This window comes from Rhinatrema bivittatum, chromosome 7 (genome assembly GCF_901001135.1).
Source record: "Rhinatrema bivittatum chromosome 7, aRhiBiv1.1, whole genome shotgun sequence".
Taxonomy (NCBI): Eukaryota; Metazoa; Chordata; class Amphibia; order Gymnophiona; family Rhinatrematidae; genus Rhinatrema; species Rhinatrema bivittatum.
Genome location: NC_042621.1, coordinates 48,731,411 through 48,750,569, shown reverse-complemented (window position 1 = coordinate 48,750,569; position 19,159 = coordinate 48,731,411).

The following is a 19,159-nucleotide window of genomic DNA, read 5'->3' as shown; positions in this document are numbered from 1 at the left end:
CCAATCAGATAATGAATCAGAGACAAACCAAGTTGATTTCCTCTTTCCTGACATTGACTTCTCAATCTACTGATGCTTTAGATCTACTTTTTTCTCTTTTTGCCCTGGGCCCTAGAGCAGCTCAGAAATGAAAGCAAGTGGATAGAGGAAGCGGGGAGGGGAGTGGCTATGGGGACAAGGAGAGCAGCTCTCACCGAGCATCCCCATGGCATGAGCTGCTCTGGAATTGGAGGAAAGTGAAATGGGAAAAGGAGAAGGTAGAAAAGGGAAGAGAAGAGGGGGCAGGGAGATGAGAGAGAGCGAAGGGAAGAGGAGAGAGAGGAACTAATGGGCAGATGCGAAAAAAAGGTGAAAGACATGAGCTGGAAGAGAGAGGGAAATAAAGGAGTTGATGAGGAAGGATAAAGTTGGAGAGGGAGGTGGAGCTTGGAAAGGGGGGAAATGGGAAGGAACTGTAGAGGAAAAAGACATGAGGAAATGTACAGTAGGTTTGGGAGACAGACAATGGAGATGGGTCTTGCAAGAGATTATAGGAGATTGGCAGTGGAGATAGAAGGTTTCAGAGAGAGAGTGCTAAGAATTACAGATAAAGGTGAGAGTTTAGAAAGCAAGAGAAGGATGAAAGATGGAGAAGAGAAGTCAGATTTATGAGACACAATTTAGGCATGGAACGAAAGGGTTCATATATCTTTCTTGTTAGTGATACAGTGCTTGTGAACTTTGGACAAGTTGAAACTTTGGAAGAGAGTGAAATTGGAGAGACAATGTTGTTATATACTTTTATATTACATTTTAATGTAATTACCCTGAATCTTTTTGGATGGGTGGATTGATAAATCGAGAACATAAGACCATAAGATTTGCCATACTGGGCCAGACCAAAGATTCATCAATCCCAGTATCCTAATTTCCAACAGCGTCCAATTCAAGTCACAAGTACTTGGCAGGATTTCAGAAGTTCGATAAATGCCTAGCTACTTATTGTTATGATTCGGCCTGTGGCAGGCGCCACAGACTGCCTCTCCACCTCTTTCCCTTCTCTCTTCGCCGTGGCCGGAGCCGCGCTGTGTCTTCACATGATCTGGAGACTGCCGGCGTCTTCCCACGCGGCCGGAGCCGCGCTGCTTCACCCCTGTGGCCCCGAGGCCGCCGACATTTTCCATCGTGGCCGGAGCAGCGCTGCTTTTCTGTCGCGGCTGGAGTTGTGCTCAACTCTCTATGTGGTCTGGAGGCTGCCGATGCGCTGCATTCACAGCAGGAGCCGCGCTTCCACTCCTCAAGCGGCCCGGAGGCCGCCGACTTGCCTTCCATGTGGCTGGAGCCGCGTTTCCACTCCTCATGCAGCCAGGAGGCCGCCAACAATGTTCCTATGTGGCCCGGTGGCCACCAACCTTACCTGGGACCTCCGAAGGGGAAGGGGCCTATCATCCCCGGTCTTTCCCGGCATTGAAGCCGCCAGCAGCTCCTCTTCAGCGGTCAGATGCCGCCGCTGACATCGGGGCCTGTCCTGAGGCCTACTTCCAGCTCCTGCTTCTCCTCCTCAGCGTTGCAGGGCCGCTGTCCGTGGTTCTGCCCCCCTCTCCTAGGGGGTGAAGCCACGTCTCTTCTCCCTTCTTAAAGGGACAGCGAGGGAGGAGGTCCACCAGTGATATCATCGAGGGAGTCGCCTCTTCTGCCTATAAAAAGGTCTTGTCTTCATTCCTTCCTTGCCTTCACAAGGAGCCAGTCCTTTTTAGGACTTCTCATCATCTGCTTCTCAAGGCACTTCGTTTTATGTAGGATCCTGTGTCTTCGTAATGTCCTCACGCTACGTCTTCCTCTTTCAAGGTCTCCAGATGTCTCGTCTTAATGTCTTCTTTATCCGGTTGATCTTCGTCCTGGCAGTGCAAGTCTCCTGAAGGATCCAGCTTCCTATTTTAACCTTCGTCATAGAGGCATCCCCTCAAATCCTGATCTTTGCCTGGATCCTTGGAGTCTGCACCCTGCCTCCACTTCACGAATGAACTCTATTATCCGATCCGTTCCGGCGTGGCCCTGCCTGGCCTTTATAAGCTGTGCAAGGTGCATTTTGGAACAGGCTTTGTTGGAGTCTTCACTTCATCTCCTTTCCTCTCTGTGTGGGGAACCACCAGTGTGGTCCGTGACCTGTCTTCATTGGCTGAGTATATGGGCACGTGATATGCATTACCGACTTAGCTCTGCCAACTTGTGTGGGGAACCACTAGCGTGGTCCGCGACCAATCTACCCCAGCTGTGTAGGGCGCGCTGCCTGCGTGGTCCGAGACCAGTCCGGCTAGGTTGTGTAGGGCGTGTGATGTCCAGTACCGACTCAGTTATCTTCAAGCAACTCATGGCCTTCCAGAGTTTCTTCATATACGTGACCAGAGTTCTTCACTTCACGTATCCAGATTGCATCTCTTCATGTTCTGAAGTCTCGTCTTACTTCACGCATCAAGAGTGATGTTCCATTTCATGTATCCTGAGTCTTGTCTCACTTCAAGTCTTCGTCTTTGATGTTCTCATCCTCTGACCACTGTCCCCCCTGTCGCAGTTGCTGCTCCATGTGGCAGGTCTGAAAGGGCTTGGAGTAGTCGGAGGACCACTCATGAGACCAACATTGTGTTGGTCTCATGAGTGGCTGCGTACCATAGAGTACATCTGCTGCGTACCATAGAGTAATACAGATGTATTATGATATTCTCTGTTTAATTCTCCATTCCTTTCCTAATTATTTGCTTTCTTGGATGCTGCTTAACACTGAGCAGATTTCAATGTATTTTCAACGATGACACCTAGATCATTTTCCTGAGTGGTGACACCTAATGTGGAACCTTGCATTATGTAACTATAATTTGGGTTACTCTTCCCAAAGTACATCACGTTGCACTTGTCCACATTAAATTTCATTTGCATGCCCAGTTTCCCAGTTTTGCAATGTCCTCTTGCAATTTCTCACAATCTTCTTCTGATTTAAACAGTTTTGAATAATTTTGTGTCACCTGAAAATTTGAATGCCTTACTTGTTGTTACCATTTCCAGGTCGTTTATAAATATATTAAAAAAGCAGTAGTCCCAAAACAGGTCCCTGAGGCACTCCACTATTCACCTTTTCCCAATGGGAAAATTTACCATCTAGCCCTACTCTCTGTTTCCTAACTTTTAACCAGTTGACAATCCACAATAGGACATTGCCCTCTATCTGATGACTTTTAAATTTCCTAAGAAGTGTTATGCCTTCCGACTGCAGAGCCCCGTGGTTGGCCTTGCTCATCTCTCGCTGCCCTGCAGCTGTGGCAGCGGGCCTGGGCTCCTTGGCAGCCTCAGGGAGCTGCTGCCTACACAAGCCGTCCCTTCCTGGGTCCACCGGAGTCTCTCCTCCCTTTCCAGCGGCTGGGATGCCGCCGACTGCCACTCTACTGCAGCTCCCTGCCTTAAAGAGCTGGTGGTGAGAAATTGCTGCCAGCCCTTCCCTATGATGTCACCAGCTCCAGCATATTTAAGGCTGCATCGGGCTCCCAGCAGGCGGCTTGGCAACAGGTCTCCTTGCTGTCTTCATCCAGTGTATTCGCATTCCAGTTCCTGCGTTCCAGTTCCCGATCCTGCGTTCCAGTTCCTGTTCCTGTTCCTCTCCCCTCTGATAGACCTTAGCTCTTGACCTGGCTTGCTTTTTGACCACATCTTCTGCCACCTGCCACTGACCTTTGGAACAGACCTGACCATGTCTTCTGCCGCCTGCCTCAGACCATCGGTCCCTAATGGCCGCCCTCCTCTCCTGGCTGTGCCTTATGGGATCATCTGTGCAGAGGCCCACCTAAGACCAGCTGGCCCCGGTACCCAAGGGCTCAACTTGCGGGGAATGAGGGCTGGTAGTGGCGAAGCTCCTGCTGGCCTCTGCTTCCTGTCTGGCCTCACCTCCCAATGGTGGGCACCTGCGAGGGTCTCCCTCACAGGTAGTGCCAAACCCATGGGCCAAGGGTCCACATGTGCAACAGATTGCCAAGCCCATAGACCTGGTGGAGGCATCCGCCTTGCAGGCCATTCCGGGCCTGGCCTAGACGATTCTTGAACAGCAGAAGGTCTTGGAAGCTCTCGCAGCCTCAGTGGAACATCTTGGTGCCCGTCTGGATTCCACTGTCTCAGCAAGTCCATCGGTCCCTCCGGTTCCAGGCTACGCAATGCCCGCACTGACAACATGCCCTGTCATACAGCTTCCTGCTCCCCCACGTTTTTCCGGGGACCCCCAACTCTGTCGGGGCTTTCTGTATCAATGTCATATGCATTTCTGCCTCCAGTCCATGCTCTTCCCTGACGATGCAATGAAGACCACCTACATCCTCTCGCTCTTGGAAGGCAAAGCCTTGGCTTGGGCCTCTCCTTTGTGGGAGCGCTCGTATCCCGTCCTGAGGGTCCTGCAAAGTTTCCTGGTCCTCTTCTGCATGGTCTTTGAAAATCCTGGTTGACTTTCCTCCACCTACACCAGGGGTCCCGTGCCTTCATGGACTATGTCACTGAGTTCCGGACCCTGGCCTCGGAACTCCACTGGGGCAAGGACTGTCTGTGTTCCATCATCTTGGATGGTTTGGCAGCCAGGATAAAGGATGAGTTGGTGGCTTATGATCTACCGGCCTCCCTAGACGCCCTCATAGACCTAGCCAGCTGCATAGACCGCCAACTCCGAGTGGAACCGTGATTTGCAACCATCGATGAAGCATCCGCCCGCTTCTCAGCTCTCCCGGCATTCCCCCTCTCCGAAGCAGAGCCCCACTCTGAGTGGAGTCACAGGAGAGGAACCCATGCAATTGGGCCGCGGCAGGCTAACTCCTGAGGAACGCCTCCGATGTCAGCGGGCCAGCCTCTGTCCTCATTGCGGAGAAGCTGGGCACGAAATAGCCCACTGTCTGGAATGTCCAGTAAACTCCCGGGCCTAGGTTTCTACTCTGCAAAGAAGGAGAGAACAAATAATATAATACACATAGAACTGAAATTACTACTTTGAGCTGTTCAGATTGCAATTGGACTAAAAATATTCTTGGACTACCTCACCAGCTCCCCCGCTAACCCTTCCTGTGACACTCTCAGTGGACAAGCACAACTTCCACACCCTTGCCCTAGTGGACTCCGAGGAAGGAGGCAATTTCATCTTGAAACTGCTGGTGGAACACTTTCATATTCCTACTCGTACTCTTGTCCATCCATGGTGAACCCCTACCTGGCAGGATTACTCACACCACCATTCCTGTGAAACTCTGCATGGGCTCCCTCCACGTGGAGCCTTTGGCATTCCACGTCAACAACAAAGCCATTCACTCCATGGTCCTTGGCCTGCCATGGCTCCAGCAGCACTTTCCCCAGTTTGATTAGGCTTCCCTGCAGCTGTCCCAGTGGGGCCCATCCTGCCGCACCTCCTGTCTGGAGAAGGTCACCGCCCAGCACTGCCTCACAACCTCGCTCCTCCCTTCTGGTCTTTCACCCCAGTACATTTCCTTTGCGGACGTCTTCTCAAAAAAGGGAGCAGACATGCTGCCGCCTCACTGCCAGTATGATTGTGCTATCTACCTTCTGCCCAAAACTGAGCCTCCATGGGGCAGGGTCTATCCTCTGTCTCTTACTGAGACCCATGCAATGTCAGAGTACATACAAGAAAACCTGGCCAAAGGCTTCAAATGGCGATCCACCTCCTCTGCGGAGGCAGGCTTCTTCTTTGTGGCTAAGAAGGATGGGACGCTTCGCCCATGCATTGATTACCGGGGATTGAATGCCATCACAAAAAAGGACCACTATCCTTTGCCACTCATTGCGGAACTCTTTGACTGCTTGCAAGGGGCTAGAGTGTTCTCTAAGCTAGACCTTCGAGGAGCCTATAATTTGATCCGTATCCGGAGAGGAGACAAGAAGAAGAAGACAGCCTTCAACACCAAGGATGGCCATTATGAGTACTTGGTAATGCCGTTCGGACTCTGTAATGTGCCAGCTGTCTTCCAAAATATAATGAACGAAGTATTCCGAGATATGCTGTACGAGTACGAGATGACATTCTGGTATTTTCCAAAAATCTAAACACCCATCGCTGAGATGACATTCTGGTATTTTCCAAAAATCTAAACACCCATCGCTGAGATGTCTCCCATGTCCTTCAATGCCTCTGGGATAACCAGTTGTTTGCCAAACTAGAGAAGTGTTCCTTCGAGAGGGAGAGCCTGCCATTCCTGGGATATGTAGTTTCCAGACAAGGTTTCCAAATGGATCCAGAAAAGCTCAAGAGTATTCAGGATTGGCTGCAACCAACCGGCTTGTGGGCCTTGCAAAGATTCCTTGGCTTTGCCAATTATTATCATACCTTTATTCACAACTATGCGAAGCTGGTGGCCCCTCTCACGGCCTTGACACAAAAAGGTGCGAATCCGAAGCAGTGGCCTCCCGAGGCAGTAACAACCATTCAGAACCTAAAGGCAGCCTTCCTTCGGGAGCCATGACTGCGGCACCCCAACCCACAACGCCCTTTCATCGTGGAGGTTGGAATGCCTCCTCCGAAGGGGTAGGGGCCATACTAAACCAGCACTCTTCCACAGTCACTTTCCACCCATGCTCCTTTTCTAAGAAATTTTCCCCATCGGAGCGAAATTATGGGATTGGCGACAAAGAGCTTTTGGCTATCAAACTCGCCTTTGAGGAATGGCGTCACTGGCTGGAGGGGGCCCAACACCGATCACCGTTTACACGGATCATAAGAACCTGGAATACTTACACCTGCCATTGCCAGCCCCCAAGGAACCCTGGATGCCCATTTTCACAGACTTCGTCGTGGACCTCCCGCTCTCGGATGGCAATACTTCTTACAATTCCAAATATTAAATCAGCCCACTTGTGCGATGTGAGAGAACGTGCTATATCAATTGCGGGTCCGAAGCATTGGAATAAATTACCATTGAACTTGAGAATGCAACCTGATGAAAAACAATTTCGGAAGGATTTAAAAACCTGGTTATTCCGGCAAGTGTATACAGATGAATAGAGGACATTTTAAGAATCCATAGGCAACGATAGGTCTTGATCGACTTTGATAATCTGAACTCTTAACTTTTTACTGTTTTAATCTTTTTAAATGCTAGTATTTTATTTCTAATTTTGGTTAATTTTTACATCTTTTTGTTTTTAGATTTTAGATATTTTATAATATTACAATATGTATTTTCATCCTTCTAACTATCCCTTGTTTTATTATATTGAACTGTGTGAACCGTTGCTTAAATAAATAAATAAAAATAAATAAATCTGGGTGATGGTTGACTGCTTCTCCAAGATGTCACTTTTCATCACCCTGCCCAGTCTCCCCTCGGCTCCTCAACTGGCTCAACTCTTCGTCCAACATGTATTCCGTCTCCACGGACTCCTCTAGCATATTCTATCTGATCGCGGAACACAATTTACAGCCAAGTACTGGAGAGCTCTTTCTAAAAAATTTAATATTACATTGGACGTCACGACTGCCTACCAAGTGCAAGCGAACAGGCAAGCGGAGAGGACGAATCGCTTGATGAAGCAATTCCTCCGCACTACGTCAACACAATTCAGAACGACTGGGCAGCACTACTACCCTGGGCGGAGTTTTGCTCTCAATTCACATCTTTGTTCCACCACTGGATCCTTGCCCTTCCAGATTGTCTATGGAAGGAAGCCGCTTCCTCCTCTGCCCCTACCACTGACAGTCCCTTCGCCTGCAGCTCAGTTGATGGCTCAAGAGTTACACACCCTGTGAAACCATATGCAGCACCTGCTGCGCGATGCAGGACTTAAAGCCAAGAGGTTCGCGGATGCTCACCGTAGACCGGCCCTGCGCTTCAAACCTGGCGAGAGGGTCTGACTCAGTGGGGCGGATTTTAAAACGAGCGCGAACAGCCTACTTTTGTTTGCGCTCCAGGCGCAAACAAAAGTACGCTGGATTTTAGTAGATACGCGCGGAGCCGCGCGTATCCACTAAAATCCTGGATCGGCGCGCGCAAGGCTATGAATTTTGTATAGCCGGCGCGCGCCGAGCCGCGCAGCCTACCCCGTTCCCTCCAAGGCCGCTCCGAAATCGGAGCGGCCTCGGAGGGAACTTTCCTTTGCCCTCCCCTCACCTTTCCCTCCCTTCCCCTACCTAACCCACCCGCCCGGCCCTGTCTAAACCCCCCCCTTACCTTTGTCGGGGGATTTACGCCTCCCGGAGGGAGGCGTAAATCCCCGCGTGCCAGCGGGCCTCCTGCGCGCCGGGCCGCGACCTGGGGGCGGGTACGGAGGGCGCGGCCACGCCCCCGGGCCGTGGCCACGCCCCCGTACCCGCCCCCAAAACGCTGCCGACACGCCCCCGAAACGCTGCGACGACCGGGCCCGCCCCCGACACGCCCCCGACACGCCCCCCTCCGAGAACCCCGGGACTTACGCGAGTCCCGGGGCTCTGCGCGCGCCGGGAGGCCTATGTAAAATAGGCTTCCCGGCGCGCAGGGCCCTGCTTGCGTAAATCCGCCCGGTTTTGGGCGGATTTACGCGAGCAGGGCTCTGAAAATCCGCCCCAGTATGTGTTACATCTGACTCAAACTGCTGTCCATGCGATTGGTGGCATGATACATCAGCCCCTTCCCAGTGCTCCGTCAACTGGGTCCCGTAACCTACCAGCTCCACCTGCCTTCATCCTTAAGGATTCACAGCTCCTTCCACAATTCGCTCCTAAAGCCCCTGGTTCTATCCTGGCCTTCTAGAAGATTATCTGAACTGCAACACCTCACTTCTGAGACCGAAACCACCTATCAGGTGCGCGATGTAATGGACGTAAGAAGACGAGGTCAAAGGTGGGACTATCTTCTTGCCTGGGAAGAATCTGGCCCAGAAGAAAACTCTTGGGAACCAGCCTCCAACATAACAGATAAAGACCTGATCTAGCAATTTCACGCCTCCCACCCTGGGAGGCCAAAACCCCCTGGAGAGGGGTCTAGAAGGAGGGGAGATACTGCTATGCCTGCCGACTGCAGAGCCTCGCAGTTGGCCTTGCTCACCTCTTGCTGCCCTGCAGCCGCGGCAGCGGGCCCGGGCTCTTTGGCAGCCTTGGGGAGCCACTGCTAAAACAAGCCATCCTTCCTGGGGCCGCCGGAGTCTCTCCTCCCTCTCCAGCAGCCAGGATGCACCGATTGCTGCCTCTCTGCAGCTCCCTCCTACCTGCATGTGCGCACCTCCTCCCAGGCCTTAAAGGGCCAGTGGCGGGAAATTGCCGCCGGCCCTTCGCGATGACTTCACTAGCTCCAGCCTATTTAAGGCTGTATCAGGCTTCCAGCAGGTGGCTTGGCAACAGGTCTCCTCGCTGTCTTCGTCCAGCTTATTTGCATTCCAGCGCCTGCGTTTCAGTTCCTGTTCCTCTCCCCTCGGATGGTCCTTGGATCTTGCTCTGGCTTGCTACTTAACCACGTCTTCTGCCACTGACCTCTGGACTGGACCTGACCACGTCTTCCGCCGCCTGCCACTGACCTCTGGACCGGACCTGACCACGTCTTCCGCCGCCTGCCACTGACCTCTGGACCGGAGCTGATCATGTTTTCTACTGCCTGCCTCGGACCTTCGGTCCCTAGTGGCCGCCCTCCTCGCCTGGCTGTGCCTTATGGGATCATCCACGCAGAGGCCCACCTAAGACCAGCCGGTCCCGGTACCCAAGGGCTTAATCTGCAGGGAACAAGGGCTGGTAGTGGCAAAGCTTCTGCTGGCCTCTGCTTCCTGTCTGGCCTCGCCTCCCGATGGTGGGGACCTGCGGGGTCTCCCTCACAGGTAGTGTCAACACCACCTTGGCCCAAGGGTCCAGGTGAGCAACAAGAAATCTCTCATGAGGGACTTTACCAAATGCTTTCTGGAAATCCAGATATACTATATTAACTGGCTCACCTTTATCCACATGTTTATTTACCCCATCAAAAAAAATGTAGCTAATGTATCTCTTTCCCATTTTTTTAAAGATGTTCTTTTGGCTAGAATAGTCTCTCTCTCTCTCTTCATCTTTTAACCATGCAGGCAGTAGTTTGATCTTCCACCTTTTTTATTGCATGGAATACATCTGACGTGTCCTTCCAAGATGGTATTTTGAAACAATTTCTATACCTGACGCAAACTCTTAACCGCAGAGAGAGGGAAGAAATCAGAAAAAGCAAAGCCAAATAAATGAGGAAAAAAAAACCAGGTAAATACAGAAAGATGGAAGGAAGTATAAGAAGACAAGAAGATAAAGAAGGAATAAAAAGAAACAGAAAAAATAAAAATAGACACAAGGTTGCAAAAAAATATTGGGGTCAATATTCAAAGCTGGCGGCGATAAGGTAAGACCCGTAATCGCCGCCAGTAGTGCGCCCAATAGTGCCACCTTTCACGATGGCGCTATTGGGTGCGAAAGCCGGCAGCGATAACACCACGGTGGTGTGATCTCTGCCGGCTTTCTCAGGCCCGCCCCCCCTGTTACCGCAGAATTCAGAAAGCCCTGTGATATTAGAAAATCCAGCCCTTAGCCGGATATAACTTATTTGGATAATTTACAAGGTATAGTCAGCAGCATGGCTAAGTTGCTGAATATACGCTTATATATCTGCACTTAGCCATATAAGTTATAACCTGCTTTATGGCTCATCTAACTTAGCTACACAGCTTATGAGGCTAAGACCAAATATCAGTAGTTAGCTGACTCGATCTGCCCTGATGCGGCCACTGCACGCACACAAGTTATGTGGATAACTTTTTGCCATATAAGACTTGCCATACTGGGTCAGACCAAAGGTCCATCCAGTCCAGTATCCTGTTTCCAACAGTGGCCAAGCCAGGTCACAAGTACCTGGCAGGATCCCAAGGGGTAGATAGATTCCAAGCTGCTTATCCTAAAAATAAACAGTGGATTTTTGCAACTTAACCTTAATAATAGTTAATTGACTTTTCCTCCAGGAACTGTCCAACCCTTTTTTAAATGCAGCCTCACTAATAGTTTTCACCACATCCTCTGGCAACAAATTCCAGAGCTTAATTATACAGTGAGTAAAAAAATATTTTCTCTCATTGGTTTTAAATGTATTACCTAGTAACTTCATTTTGTGTCCCCTGGCTTTTGTACTTTTAGAACAAGTAAACAACTGCTTAATGTTTACTTATTCTATTCCACTCATTATTTTATAAACCTCTATCACATCTTCCCTCAGCAGTCTCTTCTCCATACTAAAGAGTCCTAACCTCTTAAGCCTTTCCTCATAGGGGAATCATTCCATCCCCTTTATCATCTTGGTCGCCCTTCTCTGTACCTTTTCTAATTCTGCTATATCCTTCTTGAGATGTGGTGACCAGAACTGAACATAATATTCAAGATGAGGTCACGCCATGGAGCGATACAGAGGCATTATGATATTCTCAGTTTTATTCTCCATTCCTTTCCTAATAATCCCTAGCATTCGATTTGCTTTCTTGGCTGCTGCTGCATTCTGAACAGAAGATTTCAACTTATTTTCAATAATGACCCCTAGATCCTTTCCCTGACTGGTGACTCCTAATGTGGAACCTTGCATTGTGTAGCCATAATTTGGGTTACTCATACTTAAATGCATCATTTTTGCATTTGTCCATATTAAATTTCATTTGCCATTTGCATGCCCAGTTTCCCAATGTCCTCTTGCAATTTCTTATAATCCTCTTGTGATTTAGCAGTTTTGAATAATTTTGTATCAATGGCAAATTTGATCACCTCACTTGTTCTTTGAGATTTGTTTCAGTTCCTGTGAATCGTCACCTTTGAATACCATTTCTGGCGTGTGTATATCTCGTACATCTTCCTCAGTGATTACTGAAGCAAAGAATTAATTTAGCCTCTCTGCTATGGCTTTGTCATCACTAAGTGCCCCTTTTACCCTTTGATCATCTAATGGCCCAATTGACGCCCTCGTAGGCTTTTTGCCTTGAATCTACCTAAAAAAGTTTTATTATGAGTTTTTGCTTCCATGGCAAACTTCTTTTCAAATGCTCTCTTTGCCTTCTTTATTGATGCTTTGCATCTGACTTGCCAGTGCTTATGCTGTTTCCTGTTTTCTTCATTCGGATCCCTTTTCCATTTCTTGAAAGATGTTCTTTTGGATATTACAGCCTCTCTCACTTCATCTTTTAACCATGTCGGTAGTCGTTTAACCTTCCTTCCACCTTATCTAATGTGTAGAATACATCTATTCTGGGTTTCCAAGGTGGTATTTTTAAACAATGTCCATTGCCTGAGCTAAATTCTTAACGTTTGCAGTTGCTCCTTTCAGTTTTTCCTAACCATTTTTTCATATTATGTTATTCACCTTTTTGAAAGTTAAATAAGAACATAAGAAATTGCCCTGCTGGGTCAGACCAAGGGTCCATCAAGCCCAGCATCCTGTTTCCAACAGAGGCCAAACCAGGCCACAAGAACCTGGCAATTACCCAAACACCAAGAAGATCCCATGTTACTGATGCAATTAATAGCAGTGGCTATTCCCTAAGTAAACTTGATTAATAGCTGTTAATGGACTTCTCCTCCAAGAACTTATCCAAACCTTTTTTGAACCCAGCTACACTAACTGCACTAACCACATCCTCTGGCAACAAAATCCAGAGCTTTATTGTGTGTTGAGTGAAAACGAATTTTCTCCGATTAGTCTTAAATGTGCTACTTGCTAACTTCATGGAGTGCCCCCTATCATAGTATATTTCTTTAGTGCGCTTCCTCCAGTTATTAAGTCAAATTTGATAATGTGATCACTATTGCCAAGTGGCTCCAATGCTTACCTCTCGCATCAAATCCTGTGTTCCTTTAAGGACTAGGTCTAAAATAGTTTCCCCTCTTGTTGGTTCTTGTACCAACAGCTCCATGAAGGAGTCATTTATTTCATCTAGGAACTTTACCTCTCTAGAATGTCCTGATGTGACATTCACCCAGTCAATACTGGGGTAATTGAAATCACCCATTACTACTGTGCTGCTGATTTTGTTAGCTTTCCTAATTTCTTTTAGCATTTCATTGTCTTAGTTCATTCTGGACAGATGGACGATAATAAACTGCCACTACTATTTTATTCCTCTTTTCACCTGGAATTTCAAGCCATAAAGATTCAACATTGCATTTTGTTTCCTGCAGAACATTTATCCTGTTTGACTCAATGCTCTCTAACATATAGTGCCACCCTTCTACCAATTTGGTCCAACCTATCATTTCAATATAATTTGTACCCTGGTATCACAGTGTTCCATTGATTATCCTCTTTCCACCAGGACTCTGAGATGCCAATTATATCTACCTCTTCATCCAGTGCTATACACACTAACTCTCCCATCTTACTTTTTAGACTTTCTTCATAAGTGACTTATGCGGCTAATCAGCAGCCACTGAATGTAGGCGCATGTTCAGCGGGTTGTTTTTTTTTATCCTGGTTAGTTTTAGACATTTTTTATTTGATATGCCTGCTGTTTTTCAAATTTTTTTTCTTTTTTGAGTTTGGGACATTTTAAAAAATGTTTATGTTTTAATTCTTGGATATCATTCTATTTGTCAGCTATTTTGAAATATTCTTTTAATATTATGGTTTTTACTCTTATTGGTTTTATATTTCTTGGTTTTATTGTTTGATATTTTATGAAGAATGGCAATGTTTCTGTCCATTGTTGCTCTGCATACAGAGTCTAGTGTTGTGGTTTCCAGTTCAGTTTTTGTCTGCATATTTTTAATTTTTATTTTATGGTCTCTTTATTTGTATTTGATGAGTCTGTCTGTGTTCTGCATGTATGATTGAACTTTAAATATTTGCTAGCATGTAGTTTCCATGTAGGGTTCTATAGCAGATAGGATTGTCTGTTTCTTAATAGGAGGGTGTATTGGTGTTTTAGAACCTGGTGTATTATTTACAGCATTGCCATTTCATAGGTAGGGTTGGTTACTGTTTGACTGCTGGCAGTTAGTGCTGTTTTGGTATGGGAGGTTTATTATATTATAATTATAATCCAGTTTACTAATGGCTTTTAGTGCCAAGCCCATGCATAACATGCATTACAATGGGCCTAAGACCATATGGATCCCAAGTGTATTTTTTGCCTTTTAGCTGAGTATTATTTTTACATGCACTGCTGTAAGTAATATTTTTACCTTGGAAAACTGAATGTCCTTTTTCATGTATAATCTGGAAACAGGATGATGGGCTTGATGGACCCTTGGTCTGACCCAGTATGGCATTTTCTTATGTTCTTATTATAAATGCATAATTTTTACTTGCGGGTGGGGTGGCCAGGGAAGGAAGTCGAAGTTGGAGCTGGGGGTGGAGTTGGAGGTGGGCTGAAGGTTCACCTAGGGCACCTAACACCTTTGCACTGGCCCTGTCTACAATGTTGAGTGGAGTCTGCTGCATGAGCCAAAATAGATTTTGACTCACTTTGCTGATCAAATTTTCCAGTTTGCCCACTTCCGATGGCTGACTCCCTACCCCTAGAGCAGGAATGGAAAATTCCAGTCCTTGAATGCCTCAAACCAGTCTGGCTATCAGGATTTTCACAACGAATATTCATGAGATAAATTTTCACTCATTTGCATAATTTTGCCATCCTGAAAACTACCAGCCCTATTTGCTACGCTTGAGGACTGGAATTTCCTATGACTGCTCATCAGGGCTTGCCCTGGGGAGGTGCAGAGCCTGAGGTAAATCAGGCTCTGCACCTTCCCAGGACTGAAGAATGAGAGGGTTAAAGAAGAGGAGGATCCTGTCTGGGCTATCTAACAATGTCCTACAGCTCCTGTCTCCGCGATAGAGAAGTGATATTAAATGTCAGGAGAGCGCGCTGCTGGTGCCAACAGGAAATTCTAGTTCCGGAGTTTGAGCTACCTGGGTTGATCCTTCCCAGTCCCCCCACTCCAGGATGGGTTTGCGAACTCTCCAGAGGACAGGAGCATAAGCCAGGCCTGGGAGTCAAACCAAGGTCTCTCACCTAGCAGTATGCATTACAGCCACTCGAGCCACTGGACCGGTCCAAAAAGCTAATGTTCTTCTGGACCCACATGGCCACAAAAACCCTACAGTGCTTACAGCACCCACTCTATACAGTGCCAATCCACATTCTGCTGTTTGAAACCTTTCACATGGGTATGATGAGAACTGAAACGTACCTGCTTTTAAAATAAATGTAGAGAGAGACAAGTTTGAAATAATAAAAACACACAAATGAAAAGATGTGAAAGGAAGCAGGGCATTTTCTGCCATTTGCAATGCTTGTGCTCTTCTTCGCTCCAACAATGAATCATTATTCTGAGTATGTTTATGTAATCATATAAATACCAAGCTCTGGTATTTATGTAGCATATAGTATTTACTTGGGCAAGCTGCCACATGCACTGAAGGAGTAAACAAAGAGCTATTCTTTCGGGGGTTAAGGAGTTCTAAAAATGAATCCAATTTGCTTCATAAGGCACTCCTTGTTATTTTACCTAAAGTGGCTCTTTAAGATATGCACTGTGATAAAGCACACAGCTCTCTGGAGATTTAATTACGGTTCCTAGGAAACTGGCAGATAAACAACCAGTATCTGATTGTTTATTTTCAGAAATGTTTGCATGGAATGTAGAGAAAACAAACGTAATGACGGAAAAAAAAAGTATATTCTTAAAAGCTGACAAGTTCATAAAGTTTTCTCCCATTTTGTGACTCGAAGAACAATGTTTAAAACAGAGGACTCATACAGCAATCTAGCATGCCTCACATAGAGCCCACCGGTATAGTGTTTATATGGCTTTTGGAACCACCAGTCATTTTGTTTATCGATTTCTTTAGTTTGCAGAGAATCTAAATATTACAGCGAGGACACACTTATTAAATGTATCCATATTCCACTTGGATGTGTCATGAAACTCGGAGTTTTAAATAAAAATGTTTTGGTGATAATTATTATTGTCTTTGTAAAATGTCATGTGTTTCTGTCTGATTTGATAGGTCAGGTCAGGATGAAGACCCCCGTCTATTGCATGCCTTTGGCTTCTGGCGTGTCAGACCCTCTTAATAATGTAAGAGGACAAAGTCTCCGACATAAGTTGCCGCTATTAGAATTCAGTGCCAGGGTAGAAGACAATTTTTCCAGTAATCATAGAGATTATTTTGCTGCTTCTCACATTTCTACTATTATTATTATTTTACAATTGACATTCAAGGTTTTTTTTACATTTAAGATTATTATGTTCAAGTTACTCTTTGCTCTGTGCTAGCAGATTCAGTACAGTGACTGCCGATATGGTTCTCAGTTAGAAATCCAGTCAGGATCTTCAAGTCCTACATGGCAAGGCCTTGCTCTCTGGGCTCTTAGCTGGATGTCTCATCTGAATGGCCTCACCACTTTAAGAGCTTTCTTCTCATCCAGCACAATCTCAGTGTGCTGAGAAAAGAAATATCACTTCCTCAAGCTGTCGCCAAAAGGGTTAAATTCATTTCAGCAGCGATACTGATAACGAACCTCCAGCAACCACTTGACGTCTTGAAATATGGCAATACAGTACGTATCTGTTCAGATAAGGTTTTGGAAATGACTAAATCAAGATCATAGTTAAAAAAAAACCAAACTACTTCACGCCATGGAAGTCTGTTGAATAGACCGGGAAGCGAGGAAACTATATAGTGATGTCACTGCTTCGCACTGTTGAGTGTGTGGTATTGTGTGTATCTATGTAGTTGTGTGTCGAATACTTCTGTGGGCTACTCTTATCCTGGTTGCTGCGCAATGATAATTAATCAAACAATATCAAACCTGAAGAGGACTTCCTTGAATATTCAACAACAGAACTGTTCTTTCGGTGGATGACAGCCAGGTCTTTAATGACCTACTTTGAGCGGGCAAGTGTCAAGCAAACAATACCTTTTGCAGGTGCCTAAAGGAAATAAAATACTTCAAAATCATATTATAAATATATGCGCCTTAAGAGTGGCTCCAGTATTCTGTAGCACCATTGTTCATTGGAGTCTGTGTGCATAGAAACCTGGACAAAATAAAATAGTTTTGCATCAGGGATGGAGTTAATTGGGTTAGTGATGGTGCACGCCATGAGCTCCACAAGTCAGCTCCATTTCACCATGAACAGAACAAACCTTTCCTCTTTGCCTGTGTGTCTGAAGACTAATTTTGGTTTACTGTCCTAATTCTCACACATAGGCTTGGCCATTGCATAATGTTAGGAATTTCAAAATAAATCACTGACAAGTGGAAACTTAGGGTCACATTTACATTTTTGGTAAAATAAAATAGTGCATAGAGCCTACAACAGTTTGCATAATTTTGAAACACCATATTGTGGGGGATTTGGGGTAATTGTTTTGCTTGATATGTAATGTGGCTCCAAATATTCTGGGTGAAACTTTTATCGAACTTTACGGTGAGCAGTTTTCAGCGCTCAAAGAAAACAACAAACATACACAGTGGTAGGACGTGTTCATATGCTAATTAATGATACTAGTACTTAGTGGTTCTAGATCTAACCTAATATTTCTTTTTTTTCTGGAAAGAGAAAACATTTTTCTCATCTAATTGAGAATTATGCATATTATAAAATGTTGCTCTGATTTTTACTTCTCTTACTGGAAAAATAATAAAATGCAGATGTGTTTGCTATTTAACCCTGTAAGTTTCACCAATCTAGCTGGCACTAGTAATTAGCGAAGTGTGGTCAATCAGCAGTATTATGATTTAATGAGTGATCTAACTGCACATAAGAAAAGTGGCATACTGCTAAGTTGATTTTGAACTTTTAGTTGTGTCACTGAGATTCTATGCAAAGCCACCTTGGGGAGAGTGAAGAGGGTAAGTACATCCAAGGCAGGAGATTATGTGAGTAATTGAGGGGAGAAATACATTTTTACCATGCCATGCATGCAGAGAGATATAAAAAAAAGTGTATTTGGATTTTCAGAAGGCGTTTGACAAAGTTCCCTCATGAGAGGCTTCTACGAAAACTAAAAAGTCATGGGATAGGAGGCAATGTCCTTTCGTGGATTACAAGCTGGTTAAAAGACAGGAAACACAGAGTAGGATTAAATGGTCAATTTTCTCAGTGGAAAAGGGTAAACAGTGGAGTGCCTCAGGGATCTGTACTTGGACAGATGCTTTTCAATATATATATAAATGATCTGGAAAGGAATACGATGAGTGAGGTTATCAAATTTGCGGATGATACAAAATTATTCAGAGTAGTTAAATCACAAGCAGACTGTGATACATTACAGGAGGACCTTGCAAGACTGGAAGATTGGGCATCCAAATGGCAGATGAAATTTAATGTGGACAAGTGCAAGGTGTTGCATATAGGGAAAAATAACCCTTGCTGTAGTTACACGATGTTAGGTTCCATATTAGGATCTACCACCCAGGAAAAAGATCTAGGCATCATAGTGGATAATACTTTAAAACCATCGGCTCAGTGTGCTGCAACAGTCAAAAAAGCAAATAGAATGTTAGGAATTATTAGGAAGGGAATGGTTAATAGAACGGAAAATGTCATAATGCCTCTGTATCGCTCCATGGTGAGACCGCACCTTGAATACTGTGTAAAATTCTGGTCGCCGCATCTCAAAAAAGATATAGTTGTGATGGAGAAGGTACAGAGAAGGGCAACCAAAATGATAAAGGGGATGGAACAGCTCCCCTATGAGGAAAGGCTGAAGTGGTTAGGGCTGTTCAGCTTGGAGAAGAGACGGCTGAGGGGGGATATGATAGAGGTCTTTAAGATCAAGAGAGGTCTTGAACGAGTAGATGTGACTCTGTTATTTACACTTTCGAATAATAGAAGGACTAGGGGGCATTCCATGAAGTTAGCAAGTAGCACATTTAAGACTAATCGGAGAAAATTCTTTTTCACTCAACGCACAATAAAGCTCTGGAATTTGTTGCCAGAGGATGTGGTTAGTGCAGTTAGTGTAGCTGGGTTCAAAAAAGGTTTGGATAAGTTCTTGGAGGAGAAGTCCATTAATGGCTATTAATCAATTATACTTAGGGAATAGCCACTGCTATTAATTGCATCAGTAGCATGGGTTCTTCTTAATGTTTGGGTAATTGCCAGGTTCTTGTGGCCTGGTTTTGGCCTCTGTTGGAAACAGGATGCTGGGCTTGATGGACCCTTGGTCTGACCCAGCATGGCAAT